Here is a 22,215-nt window from a genome sequence, read left to right as displayed (position 1 = left end):
ATCCTGTCGAAGATTCGGCCAATAGAAATACTTCTGCAGTACTGCCACCGTTTTTTCGACCCCAAAATGTCCAACAACCCGATTGTAGTGTGCTTCCCAAATCATCTTGGCACGCTCGCTTGAAGGAACACAAAGGTGACCCAGGTGGCATAACAGGTCGTCCTGGAGGTGAAAATCTGGAACATGCTGACCCTCCAAGAGGTTCTGGTATGTGTGGCTGAATTCTGGATCGCTTTTGTAGAGCAGTGGCCAATCAGAAGTCTCGTGCCCACAAGAGTTGAGGACAGTGGTTAACGCCATGATCGATGGTCGATTGAGGCAATCTGCAACATTATTAGTGCTGCCCTTCTTATACTTGATATTCAAATGGAATTGTTGCAGGTATGTGGACCACTTCTGATGGCGATCATTCTGCAATTTCCCTTGGGTCTTTATGAACTGCAGGGGTCGGTGCTCTGTGTGGATGATCGTTTCCTTCCCCAAAATGTAATGCTTCCATTGTTGACAGGCCTGCACAATGGAATACATCTCTTTATCATAAGTGGGATACTTTCGGGCTGTGTCTGAAAGTGTTTCACTGTGATATGCAACTGGATGCCCGTGTTGAGTAAGGACTGCCCCAATAGCATAGTCAGAGGCATCTGTCTCGACCTCAAATGGTTGTTGTAAATCTAGTAAAGCGAGCATTGGTGTTGTGCAGAGGCGATCTTTCAACTCTATGAATGCCTTCTGTTGAGATTCAGACCAAAAGAATTTTTCCTTCGCCCCTCCCTTGGTGACTTGACTCAAAGGTTGAGTGATATGAGAAAACCCCAACACGAACCTGCGGTAGAAGTTGGCAAGACCTAGAAAGCTGCGGAGCTCTGTCAGAGTGGTTGGAGATGGCCAATCCCGAATGACTTTGATCTTGGCTGGATCCACATGCACCCCCTGTTCATCAATGATGTATCCCAGATACTGAACCTGGGTCATGCCAAAAGTGCATTTCTCCAAATTGGCACATAGCTTGTGTTGCCGCAGTGTTTGGAGAACCTGTCGGATGTGGTGGAGGTGCTCTTCCCAACTCTGGCTGAAGATCAGAATGTCATCCAAGTATACCACTACAAATGAGTTGGTGAATGGCCGCAAGATGTCATCCATTAGCCTCATGAAGGTTGCAGGAGCATTCGTCAACCCGAAAGGCATAACCAACCATTCGAAAAGGCCCTCTTTGGCTTTGAAGGCAGTCTTCCACACATCAGAGGGTTCGATTGGTACCTGGTGATATCCTAACTTTAGATCAATCTTGCCGAAATATTTTCCCCCCTTTAGTTGGTCCAGGAGGTCATCAATCCGTGGGATTGGGTACCTATTACGGACAGTGATCTTGTTCAGCACCTAATAGTCAATACGGAGTCTCCAAGTCCCATCCTTCTTCTGTACCAACACAATTGGGCTCTCGCAAGGCGATGAACTCGGACGGATGTGGCCTTTCTGCAGAAGCTCCTGAATCTGCCTCTTGATTTCTTCGTTCTCCAAAACGGAGTGCCGATAAATTGGTCCATTGGGTAGCGGCGCACCTGGGGTCAGATCGATGGAGAGCTTGACCTGACAGTGCAGAGGAACCCCTACGGGGGAGGTGAAGATGTCCTCGTACTCCTCCACGACCTTGTCCATCTGTAGTTGTCGTACAGAGGGGCCCTGTCTGGAGGTTGTGGTCACCATCTTCTGCCTTCCTTGAGGGTGTATCATCAGGAAAACAAATTTTCCAGTTTTGGAAATGAGCTTACTGCATTGTTTTGCAGTAATCAAAGAGATGGCAGCAGGGGGTGCTACCTCTGGTATCCTATACAACTACTTTCCCAAGGTAATAATAACAGCACGAGGCCTTGATTCATACACAACATGTCGCTTCCATAAGTATGATTGTCCTAACAATACATCACAAACTTCAAGCGGAGCAATGTCACACAATACCTCATCTGTGAAGGGCTTGATGTTGTATGGAAGGCGACACTATTGGCTCACGCGAAGATCCCGTCCTTGGTGCAGCCACCCGATGGTGTACGGTTGTGGATGTGCTGTGGTCGGTAAGCCCAACCGCTTCATGACCTCTGCCGAAATGAGGTTCTTTTGGCTCCCGCTATCGACAATGAACTGTAGCGGGGAGCCCCTTACCCACATCTGGGAGTGGAAGAGACGCTCCTCCTCCTCTGGATCTTCGGGTTCATTTTTCTGGATCTTGGCAGTAGCAACAGTGGCGTTGGGATCCGCATCAATGATCTGCTTCCCTTTTTCATTCCCCTTGTTGGGTTCTGACTCAGAGTTGGAACATGCATCTGATTCTGAAACCTTTAGTTCAGCCACTAGTGACTGTTTGGCCCGACACTCACTTGTGTTGTGAGTGGAGCTCTTATGGAACTCACACCATTTTCCCGTGTCCTTTTTCGGCTTTTGCGGCACTGTTCTTTGCTTGTAGCTTTGGCGGTTTGTCTTGGGCTGCCCCACCTTGGCTTTGTCCCTTGTTATGTGGTTTAGGGGCACCTTTCCCTTGCTTTGGATTCGCAGATCCAAAGTCTCGCTTCTTTTGTTTAAACTTCTGCTTGATCTTGACGGCATATCGGTATGCTATGCCAAGCGATGAGATGTTCAGGAATTCCAGTTCTTCCTGGATGTACTTGTGCAGGCAGCCGCGGTATTTGAGTATCAAATGCTGCTCCGAATCCTTGATACCCAACTTCGTGTGAAGGGTATGGAAAAGATTGGTGAACTCCGGCACATCTTGATCCCTTCCCTGCCGCAGCGTGGTCCACTTTATGTATTCGTCCTCATAGCTTCCAACAAGGTAGTATTGCTCCTTAATGGCATCCCGAAATGAATTCCAGGTGGGTGCGGCTGAAAATAGCGAGCCTGTAGTTTCATCCTTCTGCTTGCAGTAGGTTTCCCACCAGTCCTTGACGTGGGGGGCTGCTTTGAGAAGAGCGAAAACAATCTTTTCCCGACTCGAAAATTCATGAACAGAAAAATAACCCTCTAGCAGATTTAACCATTTATCTATGGCATTTGCATCTATCTGACCCTCGAATATGGGGATTTCAAAATTAACTTGTACCTTAAAGGGCGTGGCGTTTCCAGAGTAGCTGCTGGAAGCCGATGCGTCACTTTTGGGTAGCCGCTGAAGGATTTGGGCAAAGTTGTCCATCATCGCGTTCCGTTGTCGCTCGAGGGCTTCTTCGAGCAAGATTTTGATAGGATCTCCTGCTCCCTCATCTTTCTTCTCATCCGCCATGGGAGACCATCGAGATTTGCGAGGCTGGTCTTGCAAAGGTTCGACCAGCTCAAGCCCTAACTCCTTATATCCCGACCTCGTTGGGGACATGCAAAGAAAAACAGAGAAAAAAACAGACCGCTCTGATACCACTGATCCAGACTTAAATAGGAACGCAACAAATTACCGAGATAACCATATACACAAAGATGCAGCGGAAATAATACTTCATTTCATTAATGGAAAATACTGAAATATGCTTACAACTAGAAATGGAAATAAACCAGCTAGGGCGATGGTAGCTTATCTCTGAGAAGAGATGTGTGGCTACATGCCTCTGAACTGTCTTACAATGAGGCTCGAAGGCCTATTTATTGTTGAGAAACAATGGAAAACCCTTCACATTCCAAAACCTAACCCTAGAAGATGAAACGCCAAATTGTGGGCCCCGTTTTTGGGTAAGTTGGTACATCAACTTTCCGGGGTCGCGAATTGGCCGTACTATCTCCGTTTGACGTGCATGATAGCCCGTTGGAAAGATCTCTCCAAGGACTATGACGGAAAAGACGATTTTTAGACAAAAATTGCTAGCGGTAGATTTCCCAAAAAACAAAAAACGTCGTTTAGGGCCTCAAAACGGCTCTGGAAGTTTAGGACCCGAAAAACTGCTAAAAATAGTAAACTGTGCTATAATTAAGGAAACTGAAAAAACTGTAAGAAGCACTAGAGGGGATCCAAGTGGAATTAGTGGGTGGCCACCAATATCCACCTGGATCACTGCTTCACGCAGTTTAATCGAAACGAAGTTTCCTCTCCATTTTGAAATCTTTCCATACGACAGACACATGGGGTCAAGTCTGGTAAGAAGCTCCTTATATGGTGTTCACGAAGAAAACTCTTTGATTTATACGGTGTCGGTTCGACATTGAAGTCAACACGTCATATCTTCACGCACTGTACATGGTAATGGACTCCCTCCACGAAATTTATGATTCTAGAAACTAGTGAGAACGAAGGGCCATCATGTCAAGGAAACCCTTGTTAACACCATTATTAATACCGTTGGAATCTTGATAAACATCGTTCTCACTTAACAGGCCCCCAGCGTAGCTTCGTAGCTCTTCCAGAAAAATTGATTCCTCCACGATCTCGCAGCCACCATGTGGATCTTCCAAGCCAATTTTTTCCTTCTAACAGGGTCGGCGCGATCTACTACCGTGGATTCGCGAAGTTCTTCGCGACTATACACAAGATAGCTGTGACGATCAAAAAAATGAAAATACGTGGAAGAGTTATAGTGGATTGGCACGATTAGCCCTCCAAACCAAGCGACGACTTTGCGTCAGTCACGCCTTTCAAATCAGCGTATAGGTCCCTTCGTCTGGTAGATCCGATACCAAGATAAAATATGAGTTTATTAGCTAAATGGCTCTCCAGGTGAGATACCTGGAGAGCACCTAAGCACTTCACAATACACTACCACAAAAATTCAATCAGGAGAACAACCTAGTACATATAGGCTTTCTCACAATTAGGGTGGTTTCAACCACTCCCCCGATAGTAGGATCTGAGACCTAAGATAGAGTCTCAATCCTATCATCATCACAACAGTAATCTAAGTTTAGCTTTCTCCATTAAGTGACAACTGAAAACACATTTTGCAGTAAGTGACAACAATTATGTTTTGGTGTAACCATATATGCCAAAGGACTAACCCTGGAAGGCTGGGACAGTGCTCCAAGACTGATGCTTTTAACCATTTTGTGAGGCATTCCCCTAACAACCTAATCGACCAAGTCCCCACACAAGCCTCATCAAACAATATCGTTCTACACACGCACTTGTGGAAAAACACAATTCACGAACATGTGTGTCAATTATTCTTGATTATCACACTAGAGTGCGCATCTTGTAGGCCCTTCCTATCCTCACCTCTTGAGATTATCCTGCGTGAGGATTTTTTTATTTAGTGTCATCTATAGAAAGAGACATATCTTTAAAGGACAACACCATTTCCAAACAACTTTTTACCACTATATAAAACAGTTATATATAACTTAGTAAAACACTAATCGTAATCTTATAATTTGGCAGTTTATTTCCATTAACTCTTATTATCTAGAATATGATGATTAAGATGAAGCAATATTCCATTAATTATTCCTCAAAGTCTAGTAGATATAATATTTATGAAGTTGAGGAGTTTAATAAGTTGTATTAATGGTCTAAAAGGATTTAGATTTTTATAAATATTATAATATATATTTTTAATTGAATAATTTGTTTTTTTATGTTAAACACCCATAGGGGGATTTGAACCTCTTGAATCACACATTTTATATAACTTCACAACACAACAAAGGTCAATTGAGTTACCCCCATGAGCTATTTTTTTAAGTTGAATAATTGTTTAAAAATAAATTACTTTTAAATATTTATTTAAAATTGAATTTTATATATTTTAATTTTAGAATTTATTTTTAAGATTAAAGTTAGTTGTTTGTTTTTTCTTTTAAATATTTGGGATTTGTTAGTTACTTAGTAGATATGACATTTTGTCCAGAAAATTTGATTGAGGGTATTTGAATCATCAAAACCACTTGGGAATTGCATTGACTTGGGCCACACCAATTTTTAACATTTGTATGTTTTTTTTAATACATATTATTTTCAATGAGGAATGCGTGTTTTCGTTACCAGTACAGATCCATCTTAACTTCAGATCTACCAAGGGTTAAGAGACAAAACCTCCCAAGATGTAATCCTCTTTTTGAGTGAAAAACTTGAAAAAAGCTTTGTATATTAAGAAATTTCATCCCTCTTGACACTTGATAAATCCAGAGTTAGGATGGACTTCTATTGATTTTTTGTAATATTATTTTTTTATATATTTATATAATATTTTTTAATAAATTTCATATATTTATTAAAACCCCCTTAATACACATAATTACATACATATGCACATGAAATCCCTTTAAAGTGGCTTATATTCTCAACCTCTCCCATGAAGCTTGAACTTTAGATATGGTGAAAACTAAACCCTACTCAAATTGATTAATTTACACCTCATATGTTACGTTTTATACTTATATATATATATATATATATTTTTTATTTTTTATTTTTTTTTCTTTTTCTTTTCCCCGAAGAAAATATCATAATTTCATTACTTAAAAATTTAATTACATTCAACAAATTCACCTCTATGCATTCAAAAGACCATACAAGTCACCCCCATAAAGCAAAAAACATCAACACCTTGTATGCCTAGTCTCTACACTCATATATGATCATTCACGATCCCTTCATAATACTAATGTTCCATAACCAGACCTATTTTTGTAGCCTTGTCAAAATTGTTGTTAAGTTGTTACAAAAATTACCATAAGTATGTCGGTATATATTGTCCATCGAAAAAACTATATATAGACAAAAAAAAGAAATAAAAAAACATAGATTTAGTTCATAGGATGCCCGAGCTGCATACCCTCCATGAATGGTCTGTGGTAGAATTCATAGGATATGTCCCATATATTTTATGTGATCTTCCAAGTCCCCATATCCTGTTGAGCGCCTGCTTTAGAAAGGGTGCCAACTGCTTGGTTTCTTTCCTTGTAGATGTGATGACATGAAATACTGTTAAAAACATGTTTGAGTTGAAAATTTTCCTCTAAAATAGGAGCCAATTTGTTCACATGACATTTTTGAAAATTATTGAACCAATTTATGATAATGATAGAGTCACCAAATGTATAAATGCGTTGGACATTTTTCTCAATAACAAAAAGAAATATGAGCTTAAGGCCAAAATTTTTGGCATAATTATTTGATCCTTTGCCCAATCCACTTTGTAGGTTGAAGTAGTGATGTTCCTGAAGGTAAAGAACAACCCCCCCCCTCCACCACCCCCCCCCCCCACCCCCGACATTCACTCCCTTCTAAGGAGGCCCCATCAAAGTAAGGCTAGGGGATGGATTGATCTATATCTTCAACAATGATGTTTCTCTAATTTTGCACTAATAACGTCTGAGGGAGAAGGGACAAAATTGCCAGAACCTGGGCAATGACAATGTCAAGAGAGGATAGCTTGTCTTGAATAATTTCATTATTCTGAGAGATCCAAATGCCCCAGTTTATGAGAGGAGGAAGCCTTCTAAATTCTTTAGGGGAGACCCCCTCCCACCATAGCCCCCATGCATCATTCAAAGGCTCTCCCTGCCAGTTTAGAGAAAACCCCAGATGATTTTTATTTGAATTCCATACCCCTATTGCAAAAGGACATGAGAGGAAAAGAGGGTCCACTGTTTCAACATCATTCTTGCTTAAAGTACATCAACAAGGACCTGCTAGATTCCTCTTTTTTAAATTGTCCAATGTAGGGATCTTATCACGCAGGACACACCATTGAGAAAGGCGTGCATTTGCTGCACAATTGAGCTTCCATAGTTTCATCCACCACCATACCATCACCATAGGATTCTGATTTTCAATGATATGCAAGTACCTTGTTTTGGGTGTGTATTCCCGTGATAACGAATATACCCAAGAAAGAGCGTTTTCTTTGTCACAGATGCAGACATAAGATGTGTTTAAAGTTGCAATGTAATTCTCCCAATGATTTTCATGGCTGTAGATTTGTCTAATGAGTAGTCATCCATCCTTAAGCCCAAATATATGTGCAAGTGTCATTAGCCACCCGATTTAAAGTAATTATTCCCCTGGCGTTCAGCTGTAAAATCAACTAATTGGTAGGCAAAATTGCTCCCCACATCCAACCTAGGGGTTAATGCCTATCTTTACTTTAACCCCATTTTTATATATTTCATATCTATATAGAATAGATAAGATAAGATAATTATATCTATGTCCAACTAATGACCACAAAAGTAGGTCAAAGAGACTCTTGAGTATAATGATGTCCATACAAAGCGGGAGAACCAAACAGTGTCTAATAAAAGATACAATGCATGAAGTAAATCAACATTTGGTCCTAGCGGAGAAGATTCAAGAGCTTCCTAACATCTGAAGCTGAATGAAGAACACTAAAGAAACTCAACAAAATCTTATTTCTAATTTTATTAAAATCTTTAAAATATATATAACTACATAGGTATACATATGGCAATTTCTTTTGACATGTTTATATTTTTTTAATATGACATGGATATAATAATAACAATAATAAAATAAATATTAGAAAATGATTTATTAAAAATATTTAATTTTTAAATAATTATTAATAAATTTAAATGCAAAATTTTGTATTTTGATTATTTAAATTTTAAAGTAAAATATAGATATTAAAATTATTATAGGTATTAAGAGCATCGATCACTCTCGGGTGCTTGCTGGAGTCCATGGAACCCTAGCTGCATCTCGGCGCCGCCGCCCTTGCTGCTCTGTGGCCCGTCTTTGGGCCCTCTGCCCTCCTCCTCTGCGTTCCCCTTTGTCTTTCTGCGGATTCAGAGCGCTCAGCCTCTGCTGGGTAGGACGTTTAAGCCGGGCCCGCCCTCATGGAGGCCCCGAGCTCGCCCCAGGCAGGCCCGCCTTCAGCTGCCGAAGCTTTCTCTCGGCTCTTGGCCGGCTTGCCGCAGAAGAAGAAGAGCGAAGCAGCCAAGTTTGTCAAGAGGCTGGATGACATTCCTGAAATCTCCCTGCCGCCAGAGACCCCGATTCAAGTTGCCCTCTCCTTAGCTGAGCGGGCTCTCGTGGGCCAGTTCACAGGTCTTTGGCCTTCTCCTAAGACCACAGAGTCCTGGGTAAACAGGAATTGGGCTCCTCTGATCAAGGGCAGCGTCACTTCATACTTCTTAGGACGAGGGTTTTTCCTCTTCGAATTCTCCTCAAAGGAAGATAAGGATCTGATATTTCAGAATGGCCCCTATTTCATGGGCCCCCAGGGTTTGTACCTCAACAGATGGACGCCGGATTTCGACCCTGCAGTGGATGTCCCCTCGGCTGTTCCTGTTTGGGTCAGACTCCCTAATCTCCCAGTCCATTGCTGGAACTGGGATTCGCTGAAACACATCGGAAACGCCCTTGGGAAATTCATAGATAGGGCAAACAACAAAGATCAATATGATTGTGCTCGTATTTGCGTAGAAGTAGAACTAGAGGTGGGTCTCCCGGAAGCCATCAAAATCAAGGTAGGAAACTGGACGCATTTGCAGAAGCTAGATTACGAGTAGGTGCCTTTCAAATTCCGAAAATGTCATGTCTACGGCCACTTCGCCAGAGGATGCCCAACCAATGTGGTACCAGACAAGGGAAAAGAAGAAGGTTGGAATCAGGTCAAGCGCACCAGGAAAATTCAAAAGCAGGACGGTCCAAACGGAAAAGGTGCTCAGGCCCCCCTCAACAACCCCCGCCCAGAATGGTTCAAGAAAACAAGTTCGCCCCTCTAAGCTCGCAAGTAGAGGAAACTCAGGAACTAGAAAATCAAAAATCAACCTCACCCTCTAAAGGCACCCCCAAAGGTTCTGGAAATGGAGTTGAGCAAGCTGGAAATGGTGTTCCAGCAATAGAGGTAATGGCTGAAAGTGGTGTTCCAGCAATGGCAATGGCTGGGAGCTCGAAAGGAAACATGGTTGAAGAAGAGGAAGACGAGCATGAATCAGAGTGCTCGGAGGAAGAGGGGGAAATAGGAGAATCTCAAGCAACGATAAGGAGATCCACAAGAGGCCGCAAATCAGATCGGGAAAAAAGAGAGCAGGAAACTTTCAAGGATAAGCTTCAAGGCAGCTAGCCAACCCTTGAGAAGTTACTAGCGTCAAAAGCAAAGATGACGAGAAACTAGCCCCAAGGCTCCAAAGGAGCCAATCAGAAATACAAACGATGAAGAACAAAAACTCTTGACATACTTCTCATCCAGGAGACCGAACTGGAAGACTCTGTCTTCCTTCAGGTAAGTAAGAAACTCTGGAACAAATGTGAGGCGAAAACAATCTCAGCCTGAGGGGCTTCTGGAGGGTTGGGCTCTCTTTGGAACGCTAGCAAATTCACATTCGTCTATGAAACCCTCAATATTCATTGGATGCTCTTAAAATTGCAGCACACAAATTCAAAAGAGATAATCAGCCTCTTCAATGTGTACACCCCCATGAACGCTGTGGAAAAAAAGGACTGTTGGGACTCCATAAGAACCCAAGCAGATCTAGTTAATCTTGAGAATATCATCATAGCAGGAGATCTCAATCTTACTCTCTTATCAGCATACAAGAGAGGAGGCAACATTGTTCAAGATCCGGCAAGGGAATGGGCAGAGGATCTTATACAGGACTGGGACTTGCTGGACATCAAGCCAATTTCTGATAAGTACACTTGGAACAATAAAAGAATTGGTCCTGGCCACATTGTTGCTAGATTGGATAGATTCTTAATTCTAAGCTCTTTTCTTCTGCTTGGATTAGAGGCTAGAATGCATATTCTCCCATGCAGCGCTTCAGATCATAAACCCATCAAGCTAGAACTCGTGTCTCAGCTTGACCTTGGACCTATACCTTTCAAATTTAGCCCGCTCTAGGCTAAGGAACCAAACTTCATGCAAGTAGTTAAGGACACTTGGGTGCAACCGGTCAAAGGCTCCCCCTTTTTCGTCTGGGAAGAAAAGCTCAGAAGAGTGAAAAGGGCTTTGAAAATATGGGCCAAATCTCTGCCTAATCCAGCCAACGAAAGGAAAAAAATCCAGCATATGCTGGAAGTCCATCAGCTCCAAGCCGAAACAGCTGACATAACAAAAGAGATCCTAGATAAAGAAGCTCTGCTTCAGCAAAACTATCATAAGGCATGTCTAGCTGAGGAAGAATACTGGAGACTTAAGTCTTGCAGTCTTTGGCTCAAAGCAGGGGATAGGAATTCTTCCTTCTTTCACAAACAAGCTCAGGCCAGGAAATGTACCAATTCCATTTCTGAAATCAAAGATGGTACCATCATTCACAAGGATAATGCAAACATAAAAAAAGCAGCTTCTCTCCATTTTGAAAGTCTGTATAGCGAAGAGATAATTCTGGATCAAAACTCAGAGATGTTGGACGGGATCCCTTCCCTGATTTCTGCTGATATGAACCACCTCCTTGAAGCTAAAGTCTCCAAGAATGAAGTCAAGGCTGCCTTATTTTCCATGAACCCAGACAAAGCCCCTGGGCCAAATGGATTCTCAGCCAGATTCCTCCAAATTTGCTGGTCCATTATGGAAAAGGATCTTTACAAAATGGTTCTAAAATCCCAAGTTTGCAAGAAAATTGGAGGAAGCACGAACTTTGCTTTTCTTGCTCTCATCCCCAAAGAGAAGGGAGCCAACTCCTTCAACAGGTCTTGTCCGATTTCACTTTGTAATATAGGTTACAAACTGATCACTAAAGTCATTGCCAACAGACTGAAGCCCATCCTCCCCAAAATCATCCCAGAAAGCCAAGGAGGTTTCATTCAAGGTAGACAGATTGTGGACAATTTCATTATGGTCTAGGAGGCAATCCGTTCAAGCTTGAGTTGCAATGAAAAAGGTATGGTTGTCAAAATTGATTTAGTAAATGCTTTTGACAGAGTTAGACATTGTTTTCTACTGAAAGTCTTACATAAACTTGGATTTGGTGAGAATTTTATAAATTGGATTCGAGCTTGCATCTCGGAGCCTTGGATTGCCCCATTAATTAATGGCAGAGCTGCTGACTTTTTCAGAGCCATGAGAGGGCTCAGGCAGGGGTGCCATCTCTCACCTCTTTTATTTGTTCTTCAAGCCTCTGTTCTCAGTTTTTATCTAGACAAAAAAAGAGCAGATCAGGATATTGCTGGACTCTGTATTGCGAGGGGTGTGAAAACCATTAATCATGCTCTTTTCGCGGATGACACGCTGCTATTGGGAGCAACTTCTGGGATTATTGCCTCCAGATTTAAAAAAGCTTTGGATGAGTTTTGTTTGGTATCGGGAAGCAGTCTAAACAAAGGAAAATGCCATATCTATTGCTGGAACATCACTTCCAGCTTGCTCAACTCCATATCCAGAACCTTTGGTTTTGCAGCATCCTCAAATTGGACTTCCTTCAAGTATTTGGGCCTCCCGGTTTTTCTCAAAAAAGCTTACAGCAGAGATTGGCTCCCCCAATTGGAGAAATTCAAGAACAAGCTGCTTGCCTGGGGTTATTCCTGGCTTAACATTGCTGGTAAGTCGGTCCTCATTAAATCTGTTCTTTCCAGTCTTCCCCTGTTTCAGTTTTCTGTCCTTCTCGCTCCAACTGGCATTCTCAAAAAAATGGAGGAGACCATCCGAAAATTCTTTTGGAAGGGGGGCAAACAGAACGAGAAAAAGATTCTGCTAGTCAACTGGGAATGTATCTCCAAACCGCTATTGGAAGGAGGCTTGAATTTCAAGAATCTTGGCTACCATAATGTAGCAATGGGAGCTAAATTAATCTGGAGAATTATTGCCCCTAAACCTGGCTGGGCGCAATTAGCTCTCTGGAAAAAATACTTCAAAGGCCAGCGTTCTCGCTGCCTAGATCACCCTAAGAAGCATTCAAATACACCCTTCCTGAAGTTTTGCAGCAAAGCTTGCTCTCTCATCAAAGATCATGCCTTCTGGGTTCCTGGTAATGGAAAAAGGATCAACCTTTGGACAGATAAAATTTTGAATAACGAGCCTCTGGGAGACTGCCGTTCACTCCAAACGTTGCGCAGATGGATGAATGAGGCTGGTTTGCGAACTCTATGGGACATTTCAGCTTGGCAAAACTCACGTTGGGCTGGCTGGAATCTTCAAACACCCCCAGAACTTTCTATGGAGCGCGAGACCCTGATTTCCAAGCTCCACGGACTGTCTCCTTTGCTGGCTCGAAAAAGGGACACAAGAGGATGGGGTACGCAGACTGGCGGTTACTCTGTTGCTCAAGGTTACGCCAAGCTTTGTGAGCGACCCCATGTGGCCACAAACCCTGAGCCTTGGAAAGGGATATGGCATTATCCCACCTTGCCTAAAATCGACTTCTTTAGCTGGCTGCTTTGTCATTCCAAAATTTTGACAGATGATAACCTCCAGAAACGTGGTTTTCACGGTCCTTCAAGGTGCAGCCTTTGTAAGGTAAACCAGGAAAGCGTAGTTCATCTGATGCTTGAATGCACCTTTACTTTGCAGATTTGGACAGAATTGTTGGGAACTCTGAGTTTCAGCATCGTGTTGCCTTCCTCCATCCCTGATATTTTTACTAAATGGCTGCAAAGGTATCCCGGGACTCCCCCAAAAAACAAAATCATCAGAGCTGCTTGGACTGCTCTCCCTAAAATAATCTGTTGGCAGGTTTGGCTTGAGAGAAATAAAAGGATTTTTAGAAGCTATGAACAAGAGGCCAAGCTTGTGGCAGTCAAGATTAAAAGCCAGCTTAAAGAGAATCTGAGAGATATTAAAGATGACTTAAATCTCAGTCAACAAGATATAAATTGGGGCTCCTTTCTTGAACTCCAGTTCCAAAATAGTGCAAACAGTATCTCCCTCCTCAAAGATTGGCAAATAAGACTTTCAGCAAATGAATTCAAAGACTGGGCCACAAATCAGCAGAGATTCTCCCTCTTTTTTGACGGGGCTGCAAAGGCCAATCCTGGAAGAGTTGGAGCTGGAGGCGTCATTTTGAATCCCGATGGCATAAGGATACACAGTTTCGCCTGGGGTCTAGGCATAGCTTCTAGCATACAAGTTGAGGCTTTGGCTCTTTTCCAAGTTCTCAAGATTATGAAAATGTTGAACATCGGGGAGGCAAATGTAATAGGGGACTCCCAGGTAATAATTAATATTATGGTGACTCATTCTAAGCCAACGGATCTAAGGCTTGCAAGGCTGATTTTCAGAGTAATAGATCTTAGAGACTCTTTCCAGAAGTTGAATTTTTATCATGTGTTGAGAGCTAACAATAAGGAGGCGGACATCGAAGCCAACAAAGCTGCCCTCCTTACGGCTGAAGCCTTACTCAGAGGAGGACAAGAATCATGGGAACCAATTCCTTAATTTAGATAGGTGTCATGTTTTACTGCATTTTGTTAAATCAGTTTGTAAGTACTCATAAAGTTGGGAAAATCTTAGAAATAGACTATATAGTAGCAGGCAAAAAGAGATGTGAGCTAAGCATAAACGCCATAGCCTTGCATGGTTGTGTGGTTCTTGTGGAATGAGACTCACCTTTTGTAATCCGATTTTTGGCATTAAAGCCAAGTATTTAATAAATCCTCTATCAGTTTGTGGAAAAAAAAAATAAAAAAAAAATATTAAAATTATTTATTTATAAAAATAAAATTACCCTATACAAAAATAAAATTGATTTTATTTATTATTTGTATTTAAATAGATAGTATATTTTTCATTATTAATCTTTATATGATAACTTTTCATTTATTTAATATTCCATCACAACATTAAAACACTTTTTGATACCATCAAAAGAGTTTTAAACAAAAATTCAAAACTATTACAAAAATATATTTATATGAATTATATGTGGAAAATCTGTAAAACACTTTTTATACGATCAAAAGATTATTAAAAAATTATTAAATAAAAATTTTAAACTATTATAAAATATATTTGTATAAACTACATGTGGAAAATCCATTAAGTAATCACATTTTTTTAATTATATTTAATTAATTAATAAAATATTTTAATAGCCTTAACATAATAGTTATTAAAACATTTTGTCCCGAAGATGAATCATATTGACTTGTTTTAAACGCGTCAATCAAATATTAACCATATAATTTTTTCATAAAATCTTCATTAATTAATCTCATATTTTTATTAAAAAAATATGATTTAAATTATAAAATATTCATTTACTAAATTGAAAATAATTCGTGTGTCAAAATTCATATCGAATTCATAAACATTTAATAGAAAACAAAAGAGAAAGGCGATTTTCTCTGATGTTTCCAACCGATGATAACTATCACCGTATCTTTCTCGCTTTCGTCATCGCTAAGTAAGCCGCCCACTACAAAACCGCGGTTTCGAAACCAATAGTTCTGTAAAACCACTTTTGAGAAGCTTGTACAATTCTATCTTGGAAGCTTCGGGTGATGGCGAGAACAAGCGGCAAGCAAGGGTTTTCACGGGCTTCCGGGCCACGCAGTTCCGAGTTCACAAGTTCAAAAACTCGAACCCGCTGGCAGAATCAGATCTTCCGGCATGTATAAAGTGCGGATCTCGGCCTGCGTCCTCCGAAATCGAGTATCTGGAAAAATATGCGGCAAAAAGGCTGTAAAGTCTGAAGAATAATTACAGCAGCAGTCTCTGCAAGCCTTCTTCGCGTTGGGGCCCCGGTATGGGAGGCAGCAAGGTGCCAAGAGGCAGATCTGTCTGTTCAGTAAGATTCCAGGTCTAAATTTTTTCCCAACCGACGAAAAAGGAAAAAAGAAGAAATAAAAATCGTTGCATTTATCTTCTTTTAATTTGTGAGGCTGTGGATTGTAGCTTGGAGGTGAAGCTTTCAAAGAATCTTCAAGGTGTAAAGGTGAAAAGCAAAGAATATTGCCGTTTCCGCGGGGTTTTAAGCTTCAAAATCGAAGCTAGGTTTCCTTTTTTCCGTTGAAGGGTGTGAGGAAGCATGTATTTGGAGTTCGGCTGCAAGCAAAATAATAACGCGAGGTCGGAGGTTCAAATGTCTGTAACGGATCAATTTGATCGTCTTCCCAATTCGTTAGTTTTGGTGATCTTTAACAAGTTAGGCGACATCAAAGCCCTAGGGCGGTGCTCGGTTGTTTCGAAACGTTTTAACGGTTTGGTGCCGCAGGTGGAGGATGTCGTGGTGAAGGTGGACTGCGTGATCTCTGGTGAGGAGAGCGGGAGTTTGAGCGGCAGGAGCAGGGGCTTTATAGGTCTTTTTGTTAAACTTGTGATCGGTAGTATAGTTAAGCCCTTACAGGCATTGCAACAGATCCTCGGGACGAAGAAGGTAGTTCTTGCCGAGGTTTCACATCATTCCCCCGGCGAGGTGCTGAAAAACTTCAAGGAGATTCAAAATCTTCGCATTGAGCTTCCCGGCGGAGAGCTTGGCGTTGAGGACGGCGTGCTGTTGAGGTGGAGAGCCGAATTTGGTAGTACGCTTGAGAGCTGTGTGATATTGGGATCCACATCGTATTTCTGCGAGAAGAATTCGAGGAAAAATCCTCGTTCTGCTATTCGAAGAACGGATGAATCTAACGAGAGTTTGGATGATAACGGCAGTATACCAGAATCATTCTACACGGATGGCGGGTTGAAGCTGAGAGTAGTTTGGACCATAAGCTCGTTAATTGCAGCTTCTGCAAGGCATTATTTGTTACAACAGATAATTTCTGATCATCCAACGCTTCAGAATCTCATTCTCACCGATGCAGATGGACAGGGGATGCTCTGTATGGGGAAAGAACAGTTGCGGGAGTTCAGGGACAAGCCGCTAGCAGCCTCGGCTTCTGCGAATCGGACACAGGTTCCAGCCTTGAATATGAAGCTCTGGTATGCCCCATATCTTGAGCTTCCAGAAGGTGGTGGGATGGAGGGAGCAACCCTTGTTTCCATTAGGCCTAGCGATCGACCGATTAAGAAGGACACAGAAGCTTTTCTAGCAGGGGAATTTGATGAGCCATTTGGTGCAGCTACGAAGGAAATGGTGAAGAAGAGGACTTACCTTTTGGAAATGAATTCTTTCTAGCTGATGCAGAACATAAGGTTGGCTGGGCTGCTCACACGTAAGTTTGTTTCTTGAGCACAAATTTCTTTTGACAAATTGATCTGCAAGCTAGGCATGCAATTGAATTCCTTATCATATTACAACCTTTGACAATTAGGCTTTTTGGAGCTTCTTATACCGAGTATGACCAGAGCTCAATTTCTTTGATGCATAGATAATGGATCTTCGACACAAGAAAGTCCAACCTTGTGTTCTGGGGACAATACTCTGAGATTATGTTTTTCATATAAGGCAAATTTCTTCTTGTATTTGTGGTTTCTGGCTGGTCTAGTAACCTTTGCACATGATCCTTTAAAGGCAATCTGAAATTTGGCCTGCATGGCTAGATTCATTCTCTGGTGATGAGGATTATGCCCATTGTAAATTGGTAAGTTTGAAGCTTTGTAATATTATCATTACAACCCAAAATTGGTTTTAATTTAGCCACCCACATTTGTAGTTACAAGTCAAAAAGTATAAAATACCATCTTTGATGGATTCTTTTTGCATTTAAACTCCTTCAAATGTTCTTACAGACTTCAAGCTTTGGTAATATTGAAATAGTTAATAATAGAAGTACTTTTGTTTGAATTTTACAATACTCAATCCTGCGCAGAGAGCTATGGTATTGTCAATTTGTTCCTTGGCACTTGATTTCATCCTTGCTCTTGCCAATAATAGCATTTTTAAGATCCCAACAAGAAACTTGGTCTGATTGTGCTCGTTGGTACGAGGTTAGGCTGAGATTTGAAGATATGATATCTGGTCTTTGATGGAAATCATTTGCATTTAAGGTTTCATTGTTCATATATAGCAATTGCTTGAAGTCTGATATTATTTGAAATAATTATGTTCTAGGTATGTTACTTTCCCTCTTCAATGCTTATGGTGTGTCAGAATTATTGTATCCGTTCTGTTCTGTTTTGTTTTTCTGGGTAATCTTAACCAACAGCATTAGAATTTCTTTTGTAAAATTTTCTTTTAAAAAATTAAAAGTAAAATATGCTTCTTAAAACTTAAAAGTGCAGTTTCATCCCTGTAGTAGCAGTCAATTATATTTGTGAATGTGGATTTGAAGACTATCATAGATCTGAAATATTAATTTTTTTTATCTTGATTAAACTATGATTAGAGTTCCCGGGTGTAAGCTTAGCCTTGTATATGAAATCAACACTCAAATTTGTAGTGCATTTGGAAACCAAGAGTGGAGTAATTCTACTACTAGTTTGGATTTTATAGTTAAATTAGAATTGTGGGTTTATTTTTGTAAATTCTTAGGTTAATGTTAGTTGAAGCTGTTCATGTATTGGGATTTCTCAGGTTTTGGGGTTTATACTGGTGTTCCACGGGGACATGTCCCTTAGGGTGGGGGTGCATGCACCTCTCGTACCCCACGCACTTGAGACGGACGCGGGGAGACACAAGGGGGCGTTTCCCCAATGTGGGGGACACGACTCCCCAAAGAAGGTGTGTCTGGGCGTCCCCCCTCAGAGAGGGCAAGATGTCCCCCCTTAAATTTTGCTTGAAAACAATAATTTATGAGTGGGGAAGCTTAATATTCAACCCTAGGGCCATATTAATTCTATGTAATTAATGATAATGTTAAATTCTTAAAGTAAATGTGACATTCTGCTTTATTTTTCATTTTCATCATTTTACTTAAATTTTTAACAATACCATGAAATGACTCGGGATGTTTGAGAGGTGCCAACCTCATTGGACCTCATATGGCGAAAATAGAATTTCATATCCCATTCAAAATTTAGTAGACTTAATAGTTTTCAGGATTTGGGGGATTGCAATGTTTCCATTGGATTATATCAAGTATGAGGTTTGGAACTAGCATTTAATCAAGAGCACCAACCCCAGAATCACCCCTTTTGAGGGGAGGGGGACATGTCTCTCTCAATTTTGTCTAATAACCCTTGAAATTAAAAAAAGAAATAGAAAAACAAACAAAATTTAAAACAAATAAAAGTAAAAAAGAAAATTACATAACAAATATCAAAACCTAAACTAATTTGCAATTTTTAACTCAACCATTTGACTTACCAAGCGTACTCTACTTGCCTTACCATGCAACGCTATTTGACTTACCAGTTAATTGTTGCCTCTCTATCCTTGTGACGCTCCTTCAATGCTCATTGTCCATTTTTAATTTTTAATTTTAATTTTTTAGTCTTGACTCTAGATATCGATGACCTTAGACTGAGTCTTTGATTCATCACTCTTTACTATTTTTGAATTTTAGTTATATCAATTTACCGTCCTAGTCTACTATAATCTATTTTGCTTAGTACTAATTAGATTCTAGAATGATGAATGATGAATTTAAATTTTAAATCAATTTAGAATCTAGAATGATCAATGGTGAATTTAATTTTTAAATCAACGTAGATTCTAGAATGATGAATAAGGATCAATATATTTTATTTTTGAATCTCGTGGTGTATGGATGAATGATATATGCATCAATATGAATGATGAATATGGATCAATGTATTTCATTATTTAATTGAATTATGTATGGATCAATGTATTTATACTTTCACACACACACACACACACCTCGATGCCTCCTCGGCCCCCCCCCAAAATTGCCCTAAAATTTGAGGGTATTGCTACACGTCCCCCTCGTGTGTCTCCTCACACCCGCCTCTCCTCGTCCCAGAGTCTTAGTGGAACATTGGTTTAAACCCAAAAGAAATTAGATTTCGTGGTGTATGGATGAATGATATATGCATCAGCATGAATGATGAGTATGGATCAATGTATTTCATTATTTAATTCAATTATGTATGGATCAATGTATTTATAATTTCATTATTGAATCTATATATATATATATATATATATATATATATATATATATATACACCTCGACGCCTGCTCGCGGTCCCCCTTGTGCGTCTCCCCGCACCCACATCCCTTTGTCCCAAAGTTTTAGTGGAACATTGGTTTATACCCAAAAGAAATTAGATATCGTGGCTTTGCTTGCCATTTTTTGTACTTATTATTAAAGAAGTTCGATTTTACAAGAGAATTGTCTAGAATATCTTTTCAGGTTGTACTGATTTACGTCATAATTCATTTTCCTTCAAACAATATATTTATTAGATTCTACACATAAAGACCAAAGCTGAGTGTTTCTGGAGATACTTCATTGAATGAGATTCTGTATAGTTAAGAGCCTAGAGTGAATAATCAAAACCTTGGACCGAAGAATTGTTTTACAATCGCAATGTTTGACTTTTTGTTTTTGTTCTTTGTATTTATATTGAGCCTTTGTTCAATTCGTATCAAGTTCAACAATTGAAGAGAGTACTGCTTTTGTTATCTGCTAGTTGGTAGGTGTTGTCTACTTGACATATCTATAGAGATAAGTTCTCAAGTTTCATGCCCCTCAAAAGAGGCCTACTCGATGAAGGTACAAATCTATTCCATTCTTGGATGTTGGTTTGGTAGGAAGTTTAGGCCTACAACTTAAACACTTTTGGATCATTGAGTGCATTACTTAGAAAAAAGTGTGACCCTCACTTTAGAAGGGCTTTTTCTTTCCAGTTTGTCCATCTTTTTAACTGATGGACTGTGGAAGGACTTTAGGAAAAAGTCTCAAGAGAGCTTACTACAGTGATAGAAAATATTATTAACAAGGTTGATAATAGTTGGATATTGATTTTGTGAACATTTGAGGTGATCGGAAAATTCTCTGAACCATTTCATATACTCACCGAGGAAATACATGCACTAGTAGCATAGAGGCCCTTGTCTTGTCTTAATTAAAAGCTCCTTATTTTCCCATATGTTACCTAGAGCTAGGCTTTCCAAATTGTGTCTATTGAGTCCCTTGTTATACATATTGCAATATTTTTATTTCTTTATTTTCCTTTTACAAAAGAACAAAGATATATTTAATATCTAAGATTCATAGTGAATATAAACAAACGGATTTAATATTTAAGATTCATAGTGAATAAAAAACCCTGTTTATGTTTGTAGCACCAAATGGATTGAGCAAGATCAAATAAAGCTCTACATTTCCAAATAACAATTTTTCCATATTGTCGACATTATATGACATTCATCATAGTTTCCTTAGAGCCGAAGGGAAATTTCTCTTCAAAACTTTAATGCTAGACCAAGTTGGACAAAGAGAGCATTGGACAAATAACATGAATCCTTGGAAGATATTGTGTCTAAGATAACTCTAGACCAGAATTATGCTTTCTTCATGAAGTAGATGATACTGCAAAATTGTGTTACTTGATATGTTTACTTTTTAGATTTGCTTCGAAGATACCTGGAGCACAAGAGACCCCATCATAATAATTATTTATGAAAGTAAGATCTACTGCAAAAATAATAAACAACTTGTGATGAAGAATTTCCATGCATGTTATAGGAAACAAAAAATATGGATGATAAAAAAGCCTAAAGTTTCATTGTATGCCATGCTAGCACCTTTGCCTAAGTATGTCACCTCATTCAAATCAAGTTCAAAAATTACAACTAACATGGGAGAGAGCTTGAACTTGTAGAGTGTCTACGATTCTTGTGATCATTTTCTTCCTGGAAAATGCTATCACTTGTATCCTTGCTTTGCTCCAGATTCTGCAGATTTTCCTCCACCTTTTCCACACTAAATTCTATCTTGCTAAAACGTTTGCCGCATTTAATCAAAGCCTCTTGTAAAGATCAAGTATGCCATGCTAGCACCTTTGCCTAAGTATGTCACCTCATTCAAATCAAGTTCAAAAATTACAACTCACATGGGAGAGAGCTTGAACTTGTAGAGTGTCTACGATTCTTGTGATCATTTTCTTCCTGGAAAATGCTGTCACTTTTATCCTTGCTTTGCTCCAGATTTTGCAGATTTTCCTCCACCTTTTCCACACTAAATTCTATCTTGCTAAAACATTTGCCGCATTTAATCAAAGCCTCTTGTAAAGATCAAGTTGGCTTCATAAATTTACATTTACTACTTTCCAAGTTTTCATCCAAGTATACCCTTCAAGCTTGCATTTGAGATTTTTTAGTAAGAAAGCGTAATTGGGAGCAATTGCTATGTGGATCCATTAACTCTTGGACAAGAATCTTCTAACCCAAGGGAAGACAATGCTAACAAAAAGTAGTACAAGAAGCATATGTCCCAATAAGGAGAAGAATGGAAAAGCAGAGTCACATTAGTCATGTAAGAAGCCTTGAACTGAATGACAACCCCACGATGAACCTAGAACCTTTGATTGGTCTACCCATTTTTTTTAAAAGCGAGTCAAAGAC

The 22,215-nt window shown here is 39.9% G+C and overlaps 1 pseudogene across 2 annotated transcripts; it reads left to right on the top strand.

Moving 5' to 3' along the window:
• The first annotated feature begins 15,168 nt into the window (after nt 1-15,168).
• LOC149178592 (F-box protein At5g46170 pseudogene) lies at nt 15,169-17,570 on the top strand (annotated as a pseudogene). 2 transcript variants are annotated; one of them, XR_016258211.1, is made up of 2 exons: nt 15,169-16,934; nt 17,111-17,570. The product of XR_016258211.1 is annotated as an F-box protein At5g46170 pseudogene, transcript variant X1 (transcript). The 2 variants fall into 2 exon arrangements; XR_016258212.1 differs by having other exon boundaries at nt 15,169-16,954.
• The last annotated feature ends 4,645 nt before the right edge of the window (nt 17,571-22,215 follow it).

The sequence above is a fragment of the Pinus tabuliformis genome, chromosome 4_1 (genome assembly GCF_031772625.1).
Source record: "Pinus tabuliformis cultivar Carrire ecotype Pingquan chromosome 4_1, CPIR1, whole genome shotgun sequence".
Classification (NCBI taxonomy): Eukaryota; Viridiplantae; Streptophyta; class Pinopsida; order Pinales; family Pinaceae; genus Pinus; species Pinus tabuliformis.
Note: the sequence above shows the minus strand (reverse complement) of the source record. Positions and strands in the feature narration are given on the sequence as shown.